At 39.4% G+C, this 18,401-nt stretch overlaps 1 long non-coding RNA gene across 2 annotated transcripts; it reads right to left on the bottom strand.

Annotated features, from left to right (window-relative positions):
- Positions 1 to 7,825: 7,825 nt before the first annotated feature.
- On the bottom strand, positions 7,826 to 12,549 carry LOC118211746. Of its 2 annotated transcripts, none has more exons than XR_004762078.1 (4): positions 12,381 to 12,549; positions 10,532 to 10,884; positions 9,758 to 9,944; positions 7,826 to 7,867 (listed from the first exon to the last, which is right to left on the bottom strand). It is a non-coding gene; the product is annotated as an uncharacterized LOC118211746 (long non-coding RNA). The 2 variants fall into 2 exon arrangements; XR_004762079.1 differs by lacking the exon at positions 7,826 to 7,867 and adding an exon at positions 8,142 to 8,920.
- Between the last annotated feature and the right edge of the window lie 5,852 nt (positions 12,550 to 18,401).

Genomic DNA, 18,401 nt, shown 5'->3' with positions numbered 1-18,401 from the left:
GCCACTTTACACAGCTACCATTGTACACACTGTGCAAAACAGTCATTTGGAACTCTGAGCTGTGGTACCTTCAGTGAAGGAATCCTCACACAGGCCACAACTAAATTATACATTTTTGTCAGGTTCTACTGACTCTCACTAAAATGCCTGGATCGAAGAAAGTTGTTTGCCTACTTTATAGTAGGTATTATTTTTCTATTATAATAGGTTTCTGTCTATATTTTACAAGTAATCAAGTTTTGAAACGACATTTCCTGAAACAGTTCAGACGATACAGTATTTTCTCAGGCCTTGACGGCACCCCTCCTCATAGGAATCGGCCCAGCAGCCTGCTTGTTTAAAGCCTGTTTCTCCACAAGGTGGAGCTCTTCTGCACACCCTGTTCTTTTCGCTGGTTAGCGTTTTGCCTGCAATGCCTAAAATATGATACGGTACTATCCCTAATGTGGTTGCTTAGCAACAGCAGTTAATAATGCGAGGACGCCTTGGTGGCGTTTGTAACACTGAGGACACTGTTGCAGGTACTCAGAGTAACCTCAGAGTAGGACTATTTATACTTCTCCAAATAAAAACACAAATAAAGAGATAGTCAAAGTGATAAATAAATAAATACATAAATAAACAAACATTCCATGAGCATTCAAATACTGTAGCCATGCACAGTTTGAATGAATTTTCTTTTCTGGATAATATTTGTTAATCACAACCATTGCAGGAGTTCATTTGTTAATGTATGCGTTTTCATACTTACTTCTGCTGAGACAAATATAACACTAAATAAAGAAGCACATAATGACTGGGATTTGAGCATGAAATGAATACCATGCCATTATGGGTTCTTCTGGTAAGTGTCCCTGGCAGGAGGAGTTCCTCTGTAACACATTTTAGATGAGAAAGCGTAATGAGAATTTAATTCCCTGTTAAAACCGCACCAAGTGGCATTTTATATTTCAGAGTCAGAACATTTTAAATATTATTATATTAAAATATTTAAATATTCATGCTAAAATGACAGCCCCTGACTTGCACACCTAAGCCTAAATTAACCTGGACATTACCAAGTGCCACAGCCCCCAAATTAAAGAATGAGAGGACCAACACAGGCTGCACAAAATGATTCAATTTTCCCATCCAAAGAAAGAGGCCTCATTGCTTATAACTGCCGTTAGGGTTAGGGTTATATATATATATATATATATATATCGCCTCACAGCAAGAAGGTCATAGGGTCTCAGCTTGGGCCTTTCTGTGTGGAGTTTGCATGTTCTCCCCATGTCTTCGTGGGTTTCCTCCCACCGTACAATTGGACACTCTAAATTGCCCATAGGTGTGAGTGTGTGAGTGAATGGTGTGTGTGTGCCCTGGAATAGATTGGTGGCCTGTCCAGGGTGTATTCCTGCCTCTCGCCCAATGCACACTGAGATAGGCTCCAGCATCCCCTGCAACCCCGCCCAGGATAAGCGGGTATAGATAATGGATGGATGGATATACTATAGACCAATACATAAATTTGGCCAAATGATTGTCTTTGTTTAGACATTTTGTAAACACAGGAAAGGCATTGTGGGTACAGGCCCCTCAGCAGCAACACACGGACGCTATTTAAAAGCCGGGGGCTTGTGTGCAGTGAGTGATGCAATCTGGAGCCACACATTGGCCCTGGAGCCTGGGGATCCTGTTAGCTGTGCAGCGGCGCTGTGCCCGGGGGGTGTTTTTGCAGGGCACTGAGGGGAACTGTGTGCATGTGTGGGGTGGGGGTGAGGGAGGGGAGGGGAGGGGGCAGCTTTCAGCTTCCTATTGTTGTGAGATGAAAAGTGCTTTCAAATACAGTAAAGGAATCAGATTATGTCACTGTGCCAGATTCACTGTAATAATCATCAGATCTCTGTATTTTCATCATAGTTTTGTGCAGCTGCTCATTTTTTAAGCATCAAGATAAAAAAGGGCTGCTTTAACTACCTGAAGGAAATGACAGGGTTACATTTTTTTAGTTTGGGGTTGCTGTTTGGGCATTCATTACGTAAAGGTTTTATATTTGTTATTTAGTTCTTAGTTGTGAGTTATTTAGCCCTAGTTTTTCAATGGGTATTTTGGCATCAGTTTCATGGCTGTAATGTTTGGCTCATAAGATCTGCTTACCCAATATTCATTGCACTGATTTTAAAGCCATTGATCACCTGTCACTTACTGTTAATTAGTGCAATTTGTTATTCCTGTAATGTATTTTCAAAATATATACAAACATATTTTTTTAATATTTCCATTTTAATTTATCTGAACCTCAGTAATGCAATAATTCCTTGTGTATTAGCTCTATTGTGATAGTACTGTGATTTTCAATACTTATATACAGAAATATGAGGAATAAAAAAATAAAGCTCTATATGCAGGCATCCGAAATAATTATAAGGGTGGCACAAGAGGTAAGCATCACTGCCATGATCCTGTTTATTTCTCTTGTTCCTTCTTCGCTTGTACGCATCATCAGCCTTTGGCTTGCCAGCCAATCACAGTGCCCCAACAACAACCACCTCCCCCCTCCACCTCCCCAAATACTGTAATTAGACCCTACTGTCTCATCCGCCTCTTGCACGCAACCTCTGGCATAAGCACCAAGGACCCAAACCCTGGGGAGGCCCTTAGCCACCCAAAACCTCTCATTATCTCGAGCACCGAGGCGCTTCGTGGATCCCCCACTTTCCTCCTCCGGCACAGACTCCCTCTCCATGTGCACTGTAAAGGAAACAAGCGAGCGAGGATGAGGGGAGGAGGAAGGATAAAGTAGAGATGAAGAGGTGAAGATGGGGGGGGGGGGGATTTGGGACATTGTGGCCAGTGTTACTGTTGATAAAATAAAAGGTATATGAATGGTAAAAAAAAAAAAAATTTCTGGAGATTTATAATGTGTTACAGCCATTGTTTTAACGTGGCACACAATGCTACAGTAACACTGACACATTTTGGCCAAAAGCCTCAATCAGACTGTGTCAATCAGACTGTGTGTCTAAAGGACATCAAACTGGGACATGATGGAAAGAAAGAAAGAAAAAAAGAAAGAGCGAGAGAAAGAAAAAAGAAAGAAAAAAGAAGATACTGGAAATGACACTGGCTGTTAAAATTCAAAGAATAGCATTCAAATAGTTAGTCTTGTTTTGCAATCTCTTTGATAATGACATGCTGCAGAACCAAGAGCAGTTCTCTGCCCCAGAAGAAAGAATATAAACCAGAATTATTAAACTGCTATAACTGAAAATGTCTAGAAAAACTTTTCTGACAAAAAACATATTTTATGGGAAAAACTGAAAATATATGCATCTTTAAATATATATCTAAAAAGTGAAAAAAGTTCATGTTTGGTCACTGCATTAAGAATTTATTCAACTACAGAGTGGAAATGAACAAATGAAAAAATATCTCACTGGGAAAAAGGCAGACACTATGATCTTACATGCAAGAAGTAAAAAAACTAAAAGGAAAGAAAATGTCATAAAAATTATTTTATGATGAATAATACCTTACTGGAAATACAAAAAAATATAAGTCTATAGTCTTGTGTCCAAACGGGGTAAAAATGCAATGATTTAAATTGTATGGTTTTTGTATTCAGATAGATTAGAAATTACATTTATTTAACTACCATGAAGAAATAAATAATGGAAAAACATTTTACATAATTTTCTGATGAAAAAAATATCTCACTGGAAAAACTGAAAACACATAAGACTATAGTCCTACGTCCAAAAAGTGAAAAAAGACATTTGTAAATCATGGTTTTTGCATGAAAATGGATTAGAAATTTGATTTATTCACATACCATGATGAAATAAATGACTTAAATTTTCAACTAAAAATATATTTCACAAGAAAATAAAAATAAAAAAGACATAAGACTATAGTCTTATGTCAAAAAAGTGAAAAAAGGAAGAAATATCAATTCATGTTTTTTTGCATTCAACTGAGTTAGAAATAAGATTTATTGAACTACAAGATTTATTTTACTATGACAAGCAACTAAACAATTTAATTTGTCCACAACAACATTTCTAACTAAAAAAATATCTCATTTGAGAGAAACACTTAAATCTTACTAAATAAAAAATAAATAAAACAATGACTGATTATAGTTTTTGCATTCAGATGGATTAGAAATAATTATTTAACTACCATAAGGAAATGAATGATTCAAATAGTCTACAATGCCTTTTCCAACTAAAAATATATTTCACTGGAAAAAAACAAACAAACAAACAAACAAACAAACAAAAGACTATAGTAAAAAAAGTAACAATTTTTTTTTTAAATTTATGGTTTATGCACTTGGATGGATTAGAAATCAGATTTATTTTGATTATTATAATATTATTATAAGAATGGCCAAAAACAGGCTGAACATTTTAAAATAGGCTGTGATACATCAGAAACATACAGTAGGTCTACGAAATAGAACACACATCTCATTTGAAAACTTGAACGAGGGGCAAGGAACTACTCATGCACTGAGGTTGGAGCTGTCCATGGAAATAAAAAGCGCAGTTGAGTCATTTTCTGAAATAAAATAGTGAGGGGATATATGTTGCCGTGAAAACTTTGTTTTGTGGCTAGAGATTGGATTAGGCAGGTGTCAGTCAACTTTCTTAACCCAAGCCCCACCTATTTTTTTTCAGGTAGCCTGATTACTTGCCGGACCGATTAGTGAGCTTCAAATTGGACTCATCCGCAACACAAACTAGCCTACTCACCTCTGGCAAGTGGGCAAGCTTTATTTCTCCTGGGTGTTTGGGGTCCATTTCATTTCTAACTGTTGAAACTGCCACAACATGCCTATGTATAGGCCTACTTCATACATTAAAATGTTAACACCCTGCATTGTACACAACACAAGCTTTCAGGTGATGTCTGGCTTTTATTTGATCTCAGTCAAACTTAATGTCAGTGAATCTGCAAATGAAATTAGAAGTTTGTCCTAGTGAGTCTAACTTGCATCCTGCTGGGAAGCAGTTTTCAAGAATGTTTGGAATGAGTTGTTGGTAATTGTGGTAGCTGTATTTAAAAAAAAAAAAAAAGAAAAAAAAAGTGTTTTCTTTTTTTTACTTTCAAAGTGTGCTCCAGCATAATCTCACAAAGTAATGGATAATGCATCCCAGTAAACGTGCTTGTTATTGAGATGTCCTTGTTTCTTTGGCAAACGGAACCAATGGCGATAGAGAAACAGAGATACCACAAGAGGGTGCCAACATTACAGTGACCCATTCCAAAATGTGAGAAAAGTGCAAAGGGGTCTGGTTTCAAATGTAGGTCTTATTTCAAAAGTTGGGGCTAGGGAGCAGGTTACTTGATGTTGATTTATGATTACAGGTCTGATATCTAAACAGCTTCATTGCTAAATTCAAAGTACAGGTGATGAATGGAGGTGCTCTTCCAAAAAGCTGAAAGGAACAGATTTCTCCTCTTCACCCTATAACTATTATACCTGTGGTGTGAAAGTATTGCTGTGGGGGCAGGCAATGAGGGGACATACTACACAAGGATGGGGAAAACGCATTAGCATCATGACAATTCAATATTTGAAGTGTGTCACAAAACCCAGTGAAAAAGCATTTCCCCAAACTTCACCTTGTATTCTGATATTTAGTTCATTATGCTGTAGCTTTGAAAGTCGAAAAGATGTGTTTTTTTCATATAGGAAATGTGCAATTTAAACAGCATGTAAGAATGTTTTATGAACACAAGCACCACTCTGATTTCATACAAATTGACAGGTCTTTCGTTGGCAGTGGATGTGTTAATGTTTGACCAGGGTGTTTAGTTTGCATACTTCAATGGCATGAAAATTTCAGTTTTTTCCTTTAAATTTTTTTTTTTTGTGGTTTTTATTGCATAAGGAACTCTAATCTTTTTGAACAAACAGCCTTAATTGTCTTCAATTTTGGTGGAATCAGCAACCTACAGCACATTGCGCGTCCTGTGTTTCAGCACTTGCTGAAATAAAAGGAAACCATGGCTTTTTATTTGCTCAGCTGAAGGGAACATGGAGATGGACATTAACAGCTTCTTAAAGAGACAGGGTTGCTGATGTTGCTGTTTGACTTACATTCTCCCAACAATAACCAGCCAGACTAAGCATGTCTCATGTTGGTGCAGATTTTATCGCTGAGGCTAATGGGAGTTGAAGTCAGTGCACTGGTAAGTGACGTAGAGAGCCAAAGTGCTGACCGAAGTTGAAGTTCAATGTTACCATAATAAATAATCCACAGCATGTTTTTTTTAAAATCATTATTGTTGGTGTACACAAGAAATTAACAATAACAATTAGAGGGACATCAACAGAAAAAAGACATCAAGCAGAGCCCTAGTGATGCGGGTTCCAGGCTTGTGTGGAATACTGCTGAGCCTCCATAAACAGGATCATTATTTATGGATAATCTCTAAATCTATGCTAAGTCACCATGCAAAGCTATACCCACTGAAGGAATAAATAATGTGAGCTCACACAAGGTCATGTGTGTGCACTCCTGACTTGAACCTTCAGACTTTAATCTGCCTGTTAGACTATTTTGTTTTGAGCATTTTTCATTGCTAATAGAACCATAAAAAAAGTTATCTGATTGCCTAGTTCAATGAAGGCCATTGTTTTCACTGGCTCATGACAGCTCGTGCAGCTTAACTGGGAAGAACTGCAACTAGGACAGTGTAAACAACTGCTGGTTATCTGTTACCTGGCAAAATTACTCATTCATACAAGATTCATTCAATGAAATCATTGCATGGTGCGTCCCCATCAATTCCTCAACACATATCTAATTGTTCATTTTCACTTGTTAAAGAGTTGTAAATGTGAATTGCAACAAAAAACTATGGTTTGTGCACAACAGTGTAATGACAAAGTGACTAATTAAGTATACAGTAGTTGTTTTATGAGGGCAGTATTGCATACAACAAAGCTATAAATATTTTCAGAGATGGGTGGATATATTCTTGTATTCATTTACTTATTAACAGAAAAGAGCTAGCATCTGTGCAGTGTACACATTTGTGTTTTACCAGGCTTAGCATATTCAGAAACTGATCATCCTTACTGAACTTCATACATAAATGCTGCCAAGATTGTTCTTTTTCCAGAAGATGACATTATTACATTACATTACATTACAGGCATTTAGCAGACGCTCTTATCCAGAGCGACTTACACAACTTTTTACGTAGCATTTTACATTGTATCCATTTATACAGCTGGATATATACTGAAGCAATGCAGGTTAAGTACCTTGCTCAAGGGTACAACGGCAGTGTCCTTACCCGGGAATCGAACCTGCGACCTTTCGGTTACAAGCCCAGCTCCTTACCCACTGTGCTACACTCCGTCCTACATAAAAATGTAATCTTATTCAACAGACAGAATCCAACTGAATAACAATGTTGTTTTGACACTAACATTGGGGAAACAACTGCTGCCATGTTTAGGATGTGCCAGGGATTTAAGGAGATCACATTTTTATTCAGCAAATAATTACACATTACATACTTTCACTGTTCAAAACTAAACCCTGAAAAAAATGTATAAAATACACCACATGGCCAAAAGTATATAGTCACCAGACATCCAACATCTCATTCAAAATTATTGGTATTAATATGGAGTTGGCCCATCCTTTGCTGCTATAATAACCTCCACTTTCCTGGGAAGGCTTTATACTAGATGTTGGAGCATTGCTGTCGGGATTTGCTTCCATTCAGCCAGGAGAGCATTACTGAGGTCAGGCACTGATTGGACGATGGCTCACAGTTGGCTTTCCAAAGGATCCCAAAGGTGTTGTATGGCATTGAGGTCAGGGCTCTGTGCAGGCCAGTCAAGTTCCCCCACACCATTCTAGACAAAACCAATTATTTTATTATTTTTTAAATATAATAATAATAATAATAATAATAATAATAATAATAAATCATTGTTCATGCAGGAAAAACTAAAGAGTTTCACAGTGGAATCAAATTAAAACATTACAAATTAAGGCAAAATGCATACAAAAGCATATAAGAATATAAGTAATAAAAAAGGTAAAAATAAACAATTGCCTAAAAACCACATTAAATGAGTGCATACTTCGCTGAGACCAAAAGTAAGAAATCTTCCCTTATTTTTTATGGAAAACTATTCCACAGTTTTGGTGCATAAGCAGAAAAAGGCATTCATAACTTCGTACATTATTCACCTTGGGAACACACAAGAGCTTTCCTTAAGCAGATAGTTCTTATTGGCTGATAATACATTTTAAAAGCCGTCCATGTGCTGATCCATTTTGGGCTTCCAATACAAGCGAAATAACTTTAAAATCTATTTTTAAACTCAGTTACATCCCATGCAGTCACTTAAGTACTTGAGCTACTGCATTTTTACCCATTTTGGTACAGGTAAAAATTCAGTACCAGCTGTCAACAACAATGTTTCATTGGACAGCTGCCAAAACACTGTAGCCCGCACCAATTAATCTTAAGAAGAAGCTAATATAAGGGGAAATAAGTGTTTTAATTTTGCTAATAGACCTCACAGGATAAAAGGCATTAAAGGCTATTTCAAAAACTCATTCCTCTTTTAAAATAATGCCCAGTTATCCTATGATTTGTGGATATAAATTTCCCGGAAAGCCTTATTTGCCTATAATACAAAGCTCTCAGAAATTTTTTTATTTGAGGACAGTTTGCCTCAGCCAAAATGCTGTGTACTCAGAGAAACAGCCAAAATAAATAAGCTGCTATGTATCTGCACGCATGTAGGACAAAAAAAAGTGTTTAAAAAAAACTCTGTTGTGACATTAGTTTACGTTACTATGGTAACTGAAGTTCCATCTAATAAAATCAGTAATGTTGTTGCTCACGAACAAAAACTAGCAGTGCTGATCATCAGTCTTGACACGTGGTTCCAGCCCTGTCAAAAGGCAAGCAAGCCAAGCAAATTTCAGCTCTGCAATGTCTTCAACATGGCATTCCTTAAATCTCAGTCATTTTTGTGTTCAGGAGAGGGTGATATCTTGATCATTAGCAGGTGCAGTTACGCCACCTGTTTCTCCACTCCAGGGTTTCCCAAACTTGAAGAGATCAAAGTATATATTTGCATCAGTACAGTATAAGACAAATGCAATTTAATGTTGCTTTATTCAACCCTCTTGGGACAATTTACTTTCGTAGTTTGCTTTCTGAACTATTGTATTTCCCACAAAGAAGGTGTCTAGTTTTGGCACACGGGTGTTGACACTTTCAGCATTTTGGGTTCCAGTGTGTTTGCACTTCTCTGTCTTTGAAATCGGTTTGGATTTTCCCCAATAGATCTCCATTTTATAAGAACATACAAAGTTGTTAATCAACCAATAAAGTGAGGTGTGACCAAAAAAATTTTTTTTTAAAAGCATAGCATATTCCTCTACACAAGAGTGTTTGCCGTATTACAATAATGGCAATAATCCCAATACTCCTTGTTGATTCCTTATTAATATCTACAAAATAGACACAGATACTTTAGATTTAGACATCATCTCTCTCTCTCTCTTTCTCTCTCTCTCTGTCTCTCTCCCTCTGCTGAACAAACAAGTCTGTCTTGTCTCTCAGCCTTGGGCGTCTCTTGCTCCCATCGTGAAATCCAGTAATTACCCCCTCTCTCATTGATCAGAGTGGACCCACCCCAGTGCAGCTGATGATTATCTCTCTCACCTGCCCAGCCCCCTGGGCGAGCGGGAGGAGGATGTCTTATTTATCATCAAACACTTACCAACTGTAATTTTTTTCCCTTGCAGGTTCAATATGAGTTTGTATTTCTAAGTTTTCGTGTCTCTCATTTTCCTTTGGAGCAAACGGGCGAAGGATTTCGCGAGACGTTCCCCGTCGGACCGGCCGGCTGTGATGCGAGCCCGTAGCTCCGCCCTCCCAGACGATGCAAAGCTCGACAAGCACCACTTCTGAGGAAGAGAGACAGCAGAAACACCAATTACGCCATAATTACGAGCAAAAAATCTGCTGTTGTGTCTGGAACAGCTTCCCAGTGATATCAGACTGCAGCCGCCGTGCTGCGTGTCTTCCTGCTTTAAAATGGTAATCAACTGAACAGGAGCTGATACACGCACACACACACACACACACACACACACACACACACACACACTCAAAGTGGACCATAATTTCTAAACATTTTTTCAAAATAAAACAGAAAACATTTATAATATTGTTTATAATATTTACTGAAATTGCACTTTAATTGTTTTTTAATAAGTGGGGACCTGAACCATGTCTACCTAACAAAGTGGGGACCTTACCTGCACATTTTACAGTTTGTACACATATATTTAAATAGTAGTGCATCCATTAAGTACTGTGCAGTTATTTAGCCTACCATTTTACTGTGCATTTTAATGCGCTCAGTTTACTTTCAATCATTTGGCACGTATCACATGAATGGCAACCAGGCAGTGCCTGACCTGGGAAGCATAAAAAACACAGTATTTTCCCCCCTCAGCATAATCCACCTGCATTCCTGCAGAAAACCGACCTGCATTCTGTGTTGAGCCGATGCATGCAGTGTGAAAAACAAGCCGGTTTCCCTCTGTAAACTCAAAGGGACAAAGGGAAGAAAGCTTCTTTTACAGCCCCTGTGTAGCTTCGCTGGCGTCCCATCTGGCTCCGAGGTCATATCCGTGTCCAGGGGGATTGTGGGGAGGGTGTGGGTCCGCATGCGCCCTTTCGCAAGCTCTCCCGCGTATTTTTGACACCTCTTACCCGTTCCCATGGCAGCTCTGGGCGTCCCCAGGCCTGAGGGGGGCTCCCACAAAGCCAACAGTAGTCACGGGGTACCCCTTCTCCAAGTGTCATGGCCTTTTTTTGGGAGTGTGGGGGTTAAGTTACCTGGGAATGAAAGGCAGTTTCAGTGGTCTCATTACAGCTCTCATTATGAACAGAGTCATAGGGGGGGGGGGGGGGGGGGTAATTTCTGAATAACAATGTTCTCATGCACAGGTGAAAAAAGGAAGTGTCACATTCACGGCTGTCTTTTTTTCAAGGGGTGACACCTGAGAAGGGAATAGCCTGCAGCATCAATCCTGACACCTCCGACCCCCCCCCCCCCCACAATCCTTAAACCTTAGAGATCCCATTCATGGGATTTCGGAAACCGGAACACAAGAGCAAAACATAGCTGCAGGTCGAACCTTCCATTCTACATCCATCTCTTCATTCACTTTTTTTTTTTTTTTTTTTTTTAAATCTAAAGATGAATCATTGTACAGCAGCTGAATGAGGAATGGGAGGGATGAGAAGCCAAAGGAAAAAGGATCTGTGTGAGACCAACGTGCCCATTGTGTGAGAAATGTCTGCTGGAGTAAATAAATTGTACTTGTGTGTAAAGCAGAAAGGTGAGAAATTACTCTCCATAGTTCACAGAAGGGCAGTGTGTCTCATTCCGTGCGCTCTTTAGGCAAGGTGTTTGCGTACCACTTGTGTGAGCTGTGCGCAGTAATATGTGTGGTCAACTGGAATAATACAACCCCTGAGTAAAGGGATACTGTGACCTTTGACCTGTATCTTCGATTGCATTAAGATGGTTATTAGAAAGCACAGGCGCTCAAATATGCACAAACACATCCACAGACAATTAGGAATCCTATCTTTGTCTGTATGAAGTTAATCACACAATCAAGTTTGGGCAAAAAAAACCCCCCAAAAAACATATGATGTAAAAACAATACTATATTCTCCTGCTTCAGCAATATGGTAGCCTTGTCAAAACAAAAAAACAAAAAACACACACTTTGTGTGTGAAACAGTATAACTTTAATTCTAGTAAGGAGTACAAACTTAAATTATTATAAATCAAAATTCACTATTCACTAGGTATCTATTTTTCAAAGGGTTATCAAGAGTGAGTGCACCTATATTAAATTCAACATATTTTATTTTTTGAAAATATATTTTAATATTTTCGAATATATATAGTATATATATTTTTATATTATACAATGAAGTTCAGATTGGATGGATCAGACAAACCCCATGCGCTACACGGTAGATGACCTTAGCAGAGCTGATACATGACATACATTACATACTTAAAATGCCCTGCAGAAGATTTTAAACCTATTTTTTTTATAGTGAAGAAGCCTATATTCTCTTTAAACAATCCAGTAAAAAATATTTATTTTGGCACCAGCAGGGATTCGCTAATGTACCACACGCACACTCCAGCATTAGTCTTACTGCTTTAGGCTTCCTCGTGAAACCCCTCCCCCGGTGTGTGACAGGTTTTTTACGCAACCCAACTGCCGACCGGTCAGGGTGGACCGCGAAGGGGTCCACGCCTCAGCTTTATCGCCCGCTTCCGCCCCCCGCGCCAAACCCGGTCTTACCTCACGGACGGGGCGACGGGAATCCGGTCGGGCCGCCGCCGGGCGTGAGCAGGCACGCGCTCGCTCCCCTCGCTCTTCCCGCCGGACCCCTCCGGAATTCCTCTGTGATGTCACTGGCCTCCTGAAGACGTCAGGACCAGAGGCCTGCTTTTAGGTGCTGCGCCTCGCGCGTGGCACGCCATTTTGTCATTTTCCTATGTGACTCACAAACCGGTTCTGGCATTAAAAAGACCAACCTCTTCACACAGCATACAATATACTGGAGGATGTGGACAGGTCCTCCTTATAATTATAATTATAATTATTATTATTATAATACCACCTTTCCCTGCTTTAATTATTTTTAATCAATTGTTTCATTTTGTATGCATATTACCATCTGTATTAATTGTCTTCATCAATAATAATAATAATATAGATCTACAGTTCACAAAAACTACAGTCCTGAATGTGGTATGTTTTAAAATCCTTGGTTGGGCTTGACAGTTGTGGCAGTTTCCATAACAAACATTATATTTATGTCTGCTAAATGCCTGTAATGTAATGTCCATTGTGTTTACACAGTGTCTTGTGGCTGTGTCTGTATAGCAGCAGGGGTTTTAACTTTTATCATGAATTAACCACCAGCATTAGAGCTTAGTAAATAAGCTCAAAATTACAAAAGCATTAGTACATTCTGCAAATGAATATTATTTAAACTTATCTAACATGAAGAGGATTACAAAAACTTTTATGTTCCTTTTTATTTTATTGTTTAGCAATTATTGTGCAAATTACCACTGTTTCTGATGTTCATGTACAACATATTTTCATGTTTTAGCATTATAAGGTACATGTCACTGTTAAATGTAATTTTCCTACTTCGGGAAAGCATCCCTGCTAAACTAGCTACTCACGCTAAACATGATTTTAAAAAACCACGATAGCTAACAAAATTGCAAAAGAGCCCTCCGGCCTCCTCAAATGGCTAAATAAGGGAGACGGCAGACTCTGCCAAAAGAGAGGGGAACGGAACAGGGCCGCTTTGGAGCCGCATTGTGGACGGACACAATGAGGTCTTGGCTGCAGAGGAGGACCTCGGGGGTAAATGGAGGTATTTAAAAAAAAAAAAGGGAGCACTGTTCCCGTGTAACCCGATCTCCGCCTGGAACAGCCCGGGCATTCTGGGCTACCCACTGCCAGGGTCACATGACCACTGGAAACAGGTGAACGGCAGAGCGGGTTCAAGGGGAGGCAGCCATTGGCTCAGCACTACAGATGTTTTTTTTTGTTTTTTTTTTAATGGTGAGCAGGTATTCAGCCCATGACATACATACATTTTTTTACTTGTTTCCTGTCAATCCTTAATCTTGGCATGGTTATAAATTCAGAGTTAAGACGGACCGTGAGTTACCCACTTATCTGAGTCAAACCAGAAGGGGTTGAGCTATGCAAACAAGCTATGTGTTTGGCTCCAGTAAATCGATATGTTACAATCTGTCTTTACCCTATTTTAAGCACCCTGATTGTGGTAGGTTCCTACCAGCAACAGGAGGCTTTGTCTGCTTTAGATATGTTTCGTAGCCACAAATGTTGACTATAATTATGGCCTCCATGAATACGTATAATAGGCAAGGAAACCTGAACACTTTCAATATTGACTTTCAAATGTCTAGACGGTATCCATCCCACGATTTTGGAACTTGCTGTGCACAATATTGCATTCAAAGACATTTTGAGAACAGGGGAAGCACTTCAGGGCAATCCCCTCCATTGCCTTTCTGATAAAGTTAACCCTTGAAGGTGTAAGGTGTAAGATCACACATACATGATTAGAATATTCTAAACTGAACATTCTAATGCTGATGTAACAATCACTGCTGGTAATTGAAGAGAATGAAGTTCTAGAACACTGAAAAAAAATCTATTCCACAAAACCTACTCTTCACAAGCACAATTTACTTTCACACTTTTTATGTTTTATGTGTATTTTAAATCATCCATTTAAAAATGAAAATGGCCACCAAGAGAAAATCAGAGTGAATGACAGCAATGATCTTTGGTGTATTTTACTTTTTTTTATTTTAATGGCATATTGTATTGTGCTCGAACATTTTATTGTTCTCCGCAACATCATATTTCCATTTTCAGTTTAGCATGTTGTACATTTAAAATGTTTTACCACCCACTTAAAAGTAAACATTTATCATCAAATAGAAACCCAGCTGATTCTTTTTTTGGAAACAGGATTTATTTAGTGCGGACATTTCCTCTTTTGAGTCACATATTATACGTCCAGGTTTCACCCCACCCTGAAGTACCTGTGCGGCTTGGGTACACATTAATCTCACTCCATTTAAGTCGTGATAATAGTGGCGGGCTTTGACTGGGGTCTTGGAGGCTGGCCAGCCTCTCCAAGCTCCTCCATTGTGGCTCCAGGAGTGCTGAGCAGTCTGGGCCAGCTTCCAGTGTGGAGCTCAGGAACCATGACACTGGCAAGGGGCTCGTTATCAGGCTTCTGTGTGTGCGTGTGTGTGTGTGTGCAGGCTTCTGTGTGTGTGTGTGTGTGTGTGTGTGTGTGTGCAGGCTTCTGTGTGTGTGTGTGTGTGTGTGTGTGTGCAGGCTTCTGTGTGTGTGTGTGTGTGTGTGTGTGTGTGCTTGCATGCACATGTATGTACGTACATTAAAAAGAAGGCTGAAAAATACATGATTTGAGAGCAATTCCAAGCAAGTGTTTGTATTCTTCAAACAATGAATCGATTTATTTCCCAATTTATAATTAATTTATTTAATTTTTATTTTCTCACACACAATTCAGAGAACTGGAATATCAAACGTGGCATTAAGATAATATTACTAATTAATACTGTCCAATAATTTTAATTGTAAGGAAAAAAGCAAGGAAGCATCAGTGAGGAAGAAAAGACTTAAACCATTTCTTCCCACATATATACAGACATGTACACACCTGCCAGATTCAGAAACTGCTTTAAATTAAGAGGCTTCCATGCACCTGCTGCTCAGTACTTCACTGTTATTTGAGTTTCTTTCTTCTTGGGACCGTTCATGCTTGTATGTTTGGCATGTTTGGCAGTTTATCACCATGGCAACGCTACTGGCTTAACATACAAATGTAGCCCATTTTCAATTCTTAGTGACTTTGACCATGTTTCCTGTGGTTATGGGCAGTCTTTTTGTCAGAGGCTGCAGACATTTTAATGCAGGCCTGTAGCATGTGAGCATGTTTTCACAACTGAAAAAGTGTGAAAAGTCGGATCTAGTCAGAGTCACACTGTATTTATAAAGACACTTAAAGTGTTTGGTAAGTAATTGTTTTACGATCACAGCACCAAGCAAGTCACATACACATGAATATTGACCATGTTTGTTTTATTTGTCCATATCCACACAGTTCATGTCCACACAAAAAAACTAAATAAGCACAACTAAAAATACAAAATTGTGGTGGGAGGAGGGCACAGAAAAAAAGGAAATGTACAGAGAGCTAACAGGATGGTGGACCATTAACACTGGTTAAAAAGAAACTAAAAACATATTTAAATGCAGAGAGAGAGAGAGAGAGAGAGAGAGAGAGAGAGAGAGAGAGAGAGAGAGAGAGATCTAAAAATGTAACCTTGAGTGACGTGGGGGAAAAGCCAACAAGCACAAAGAGGGAAACTTCAGTACCTCGTTAAAATGAAACATTCTGCATTGGCACCATAAGAACGTGGAGTTACTCTGCAGCCCAGTCCAATCCTCAGGTGATCTTTTTGGAAGGCTTTGAATGCTGAATCTTTTGTAGTTTCAGGGGTTAACTCTGACAGTGCACATGGAAGAGCTTCATGAATTCAGCACATCTTCCAGTGCAAGGTTCACAGTTAATTTAAAGGCCATTGAAGGCCAGTCACAGTTCATGGCTGACTGACAATGTTGCTCAATGACTGGGATTTGTGCTTTGTGGCATCAAATGAAATCCGTGTGGATTTAATTTTTTTTTTTTTGACTCACACTCAAAAGGACTACCGCTTGCCTGCATTTTAGACCACATCTCAATAAACGTTCGTGAACATGATAAATCCTCGCTAAGTTTTACACAAGACAAGTTCGCCTGTCCACTGTTTACCTGTCGAATGCAAGGCGCAGGCTAAGCAACAGGAGCACAGAGAGACACAGAATCCGGAGGTCATGCCTTGAAATGGACGGCATTACCAGACAGTATTAGACAGGAATATCTAGATCTAACCTTGTCTGGTAAGACGCCAATCAAAAGGCTCGGTCACACTCAAGGGGCGTTGGGGATGGGGATGCTCTGTGACCTTTGACCTACACCTTAGTGTGACGGTACATGGCGGGAGAAAGAAAGAGCAGAAGAAGGCAGAACATTTTGAAATACGGTTAAGCCATTGAACAACACACAGGTAAAACAGCCCCTCAGCTGGGACATTCTTAAAAAAAAAGAAAGAAAAAGAAAAAGAAAAAGAAAAAAAAACCCAGCACACAAATTATTGCAGTGGGTACCCAGAGTTTGACAGTTAGAAAGAAAACAACAGCAATAAGAGCGATGGAGTATAAGACATGAGGGACGGCAGGAGAGCGCTCTCTGTGGCCAGGCAGGGCATGGGCTCTCCTTTACACAAAGTCCGATGACATCACCTTTAATTAGCAAACCTGTCCATGAAAGAGCAGGGCTGGCATGTGAGCTCAAAACCTCTGCGTCATATTTACCGACTCGCTGCAACACTCGAGCAAATAAAGGTGCGATTCAATATTTGAGAGGGTAGTCTAATATTCAACAGATCCGTTTAAGGAACTCCTGCCTTTGACAAACACCAGACTGTACATCCTGCACACACTTGCAGTACTGGAGTCTCTGCAGTTAATTAGTGCAAGTTTCCTCAGGACAAACAGACAGGCACAAAATATGCATAAAATTATCAAGCCTAAGTGCTGCGTTGCCAAGAAACACAAACATGCAAAGTATTAAACTCAGCACACTTGGCTAAGTTTGAAAAATGATTAGATATAAAAAGTCACTTTAGGTCTGAAAAGCCAACATGGTTTTTAAGTATAGAATATAATCGGAAGCCCAAGTATGATCACAAAATGCAAATGGAAACAACTTACTGTACAGACCCCAATTTAAACTGAAAATAGAATCAAACTATTATGAATTCAGGAAAAAGACAACGGTTGTAGTTAAAATAAAGCTGAATCAGGCTAACCCTCATATAAATCAACATTTTATATAGTAAGAGCTGTTAAGCACTGTCGTCTATTGTGTTGCACTTAGCTGTGGGAAGCAGAGCTGGCTTCTCTCTGCACAAGAGAGGTAGGTGGAGTCAAGGATGACACTGTGTCTATTTTTATCACCGAGAGCTCAGGTGTCGGTTGCAGGAAGTGCCACGCAGGTGAGGCAGGCTAGACCAATCACGTGCATACAGGCTCAGGTGGGGGAGGGTAAGAGGAAGTTGCCTCTGTAACACCACCCCCCCCCTCCCCCCCACTCCCCACTCGCTTCCCGGACTGTCTGTCAGCAGTTCTGCTGTAACAGTTAACGGACGGGTATTCCTGGGGTGGGGTGGGGTGGAATGCCAACACAAAGGGCAGGGAGGAACATCTACCCTCGGAACAAAGGAGGGGCCCCCTCCCACGCACTCGTTCTCCCTCCTTCTTTCCCTCTCTTTCTCTTTTCACCTTCAGCCTCGCTTTTCCTTCCACGCAGATCGCTAACACAAAAACCGATCGTCAAATTAGTCTCCTAATGAAAGTAAACTATTTAAAGCACTTTAAAAAGGATGAGGATTTGTTTATTTTTCTTTTCCAGCCTACTTTATTAATACAAAAATTTTAAAACGTTTTCTAGCACAAATTACATCTTTGGTACTAAATATGAAACCACAGAGCTTAAAATTGGAAGTGAATACACTTTTTAAAACTGAATGATAAGGTTAATTAAGGGATTGAGGAAACAATAGCTCAACTGCCACAAAGAGCAAGTGGATGCAAGACGCCGACTCTAGTTTCTAACACACAAAAAAGCAG

The sequence above is a fragment of the Anguilla anguilla genome, chromosome 13 (genome assembly GCF_013347855.1).
Source record: "Anguilla anguilla isolate fAngAng1 chromosome 13, fAngAng1.pri, whole genome shotgun sequence".
Taxonomy (NCBI): Eukaryota; Metazoa; Chordata; class Actinopteri; order Anguilliformes; family Anguillidae; genus Anguilla; species Anguilla anguilla.
Note: the sequence above shows the minus strand (reverse complement) of the source record. Positions and strands in the feature narration are given on the sequence as shown.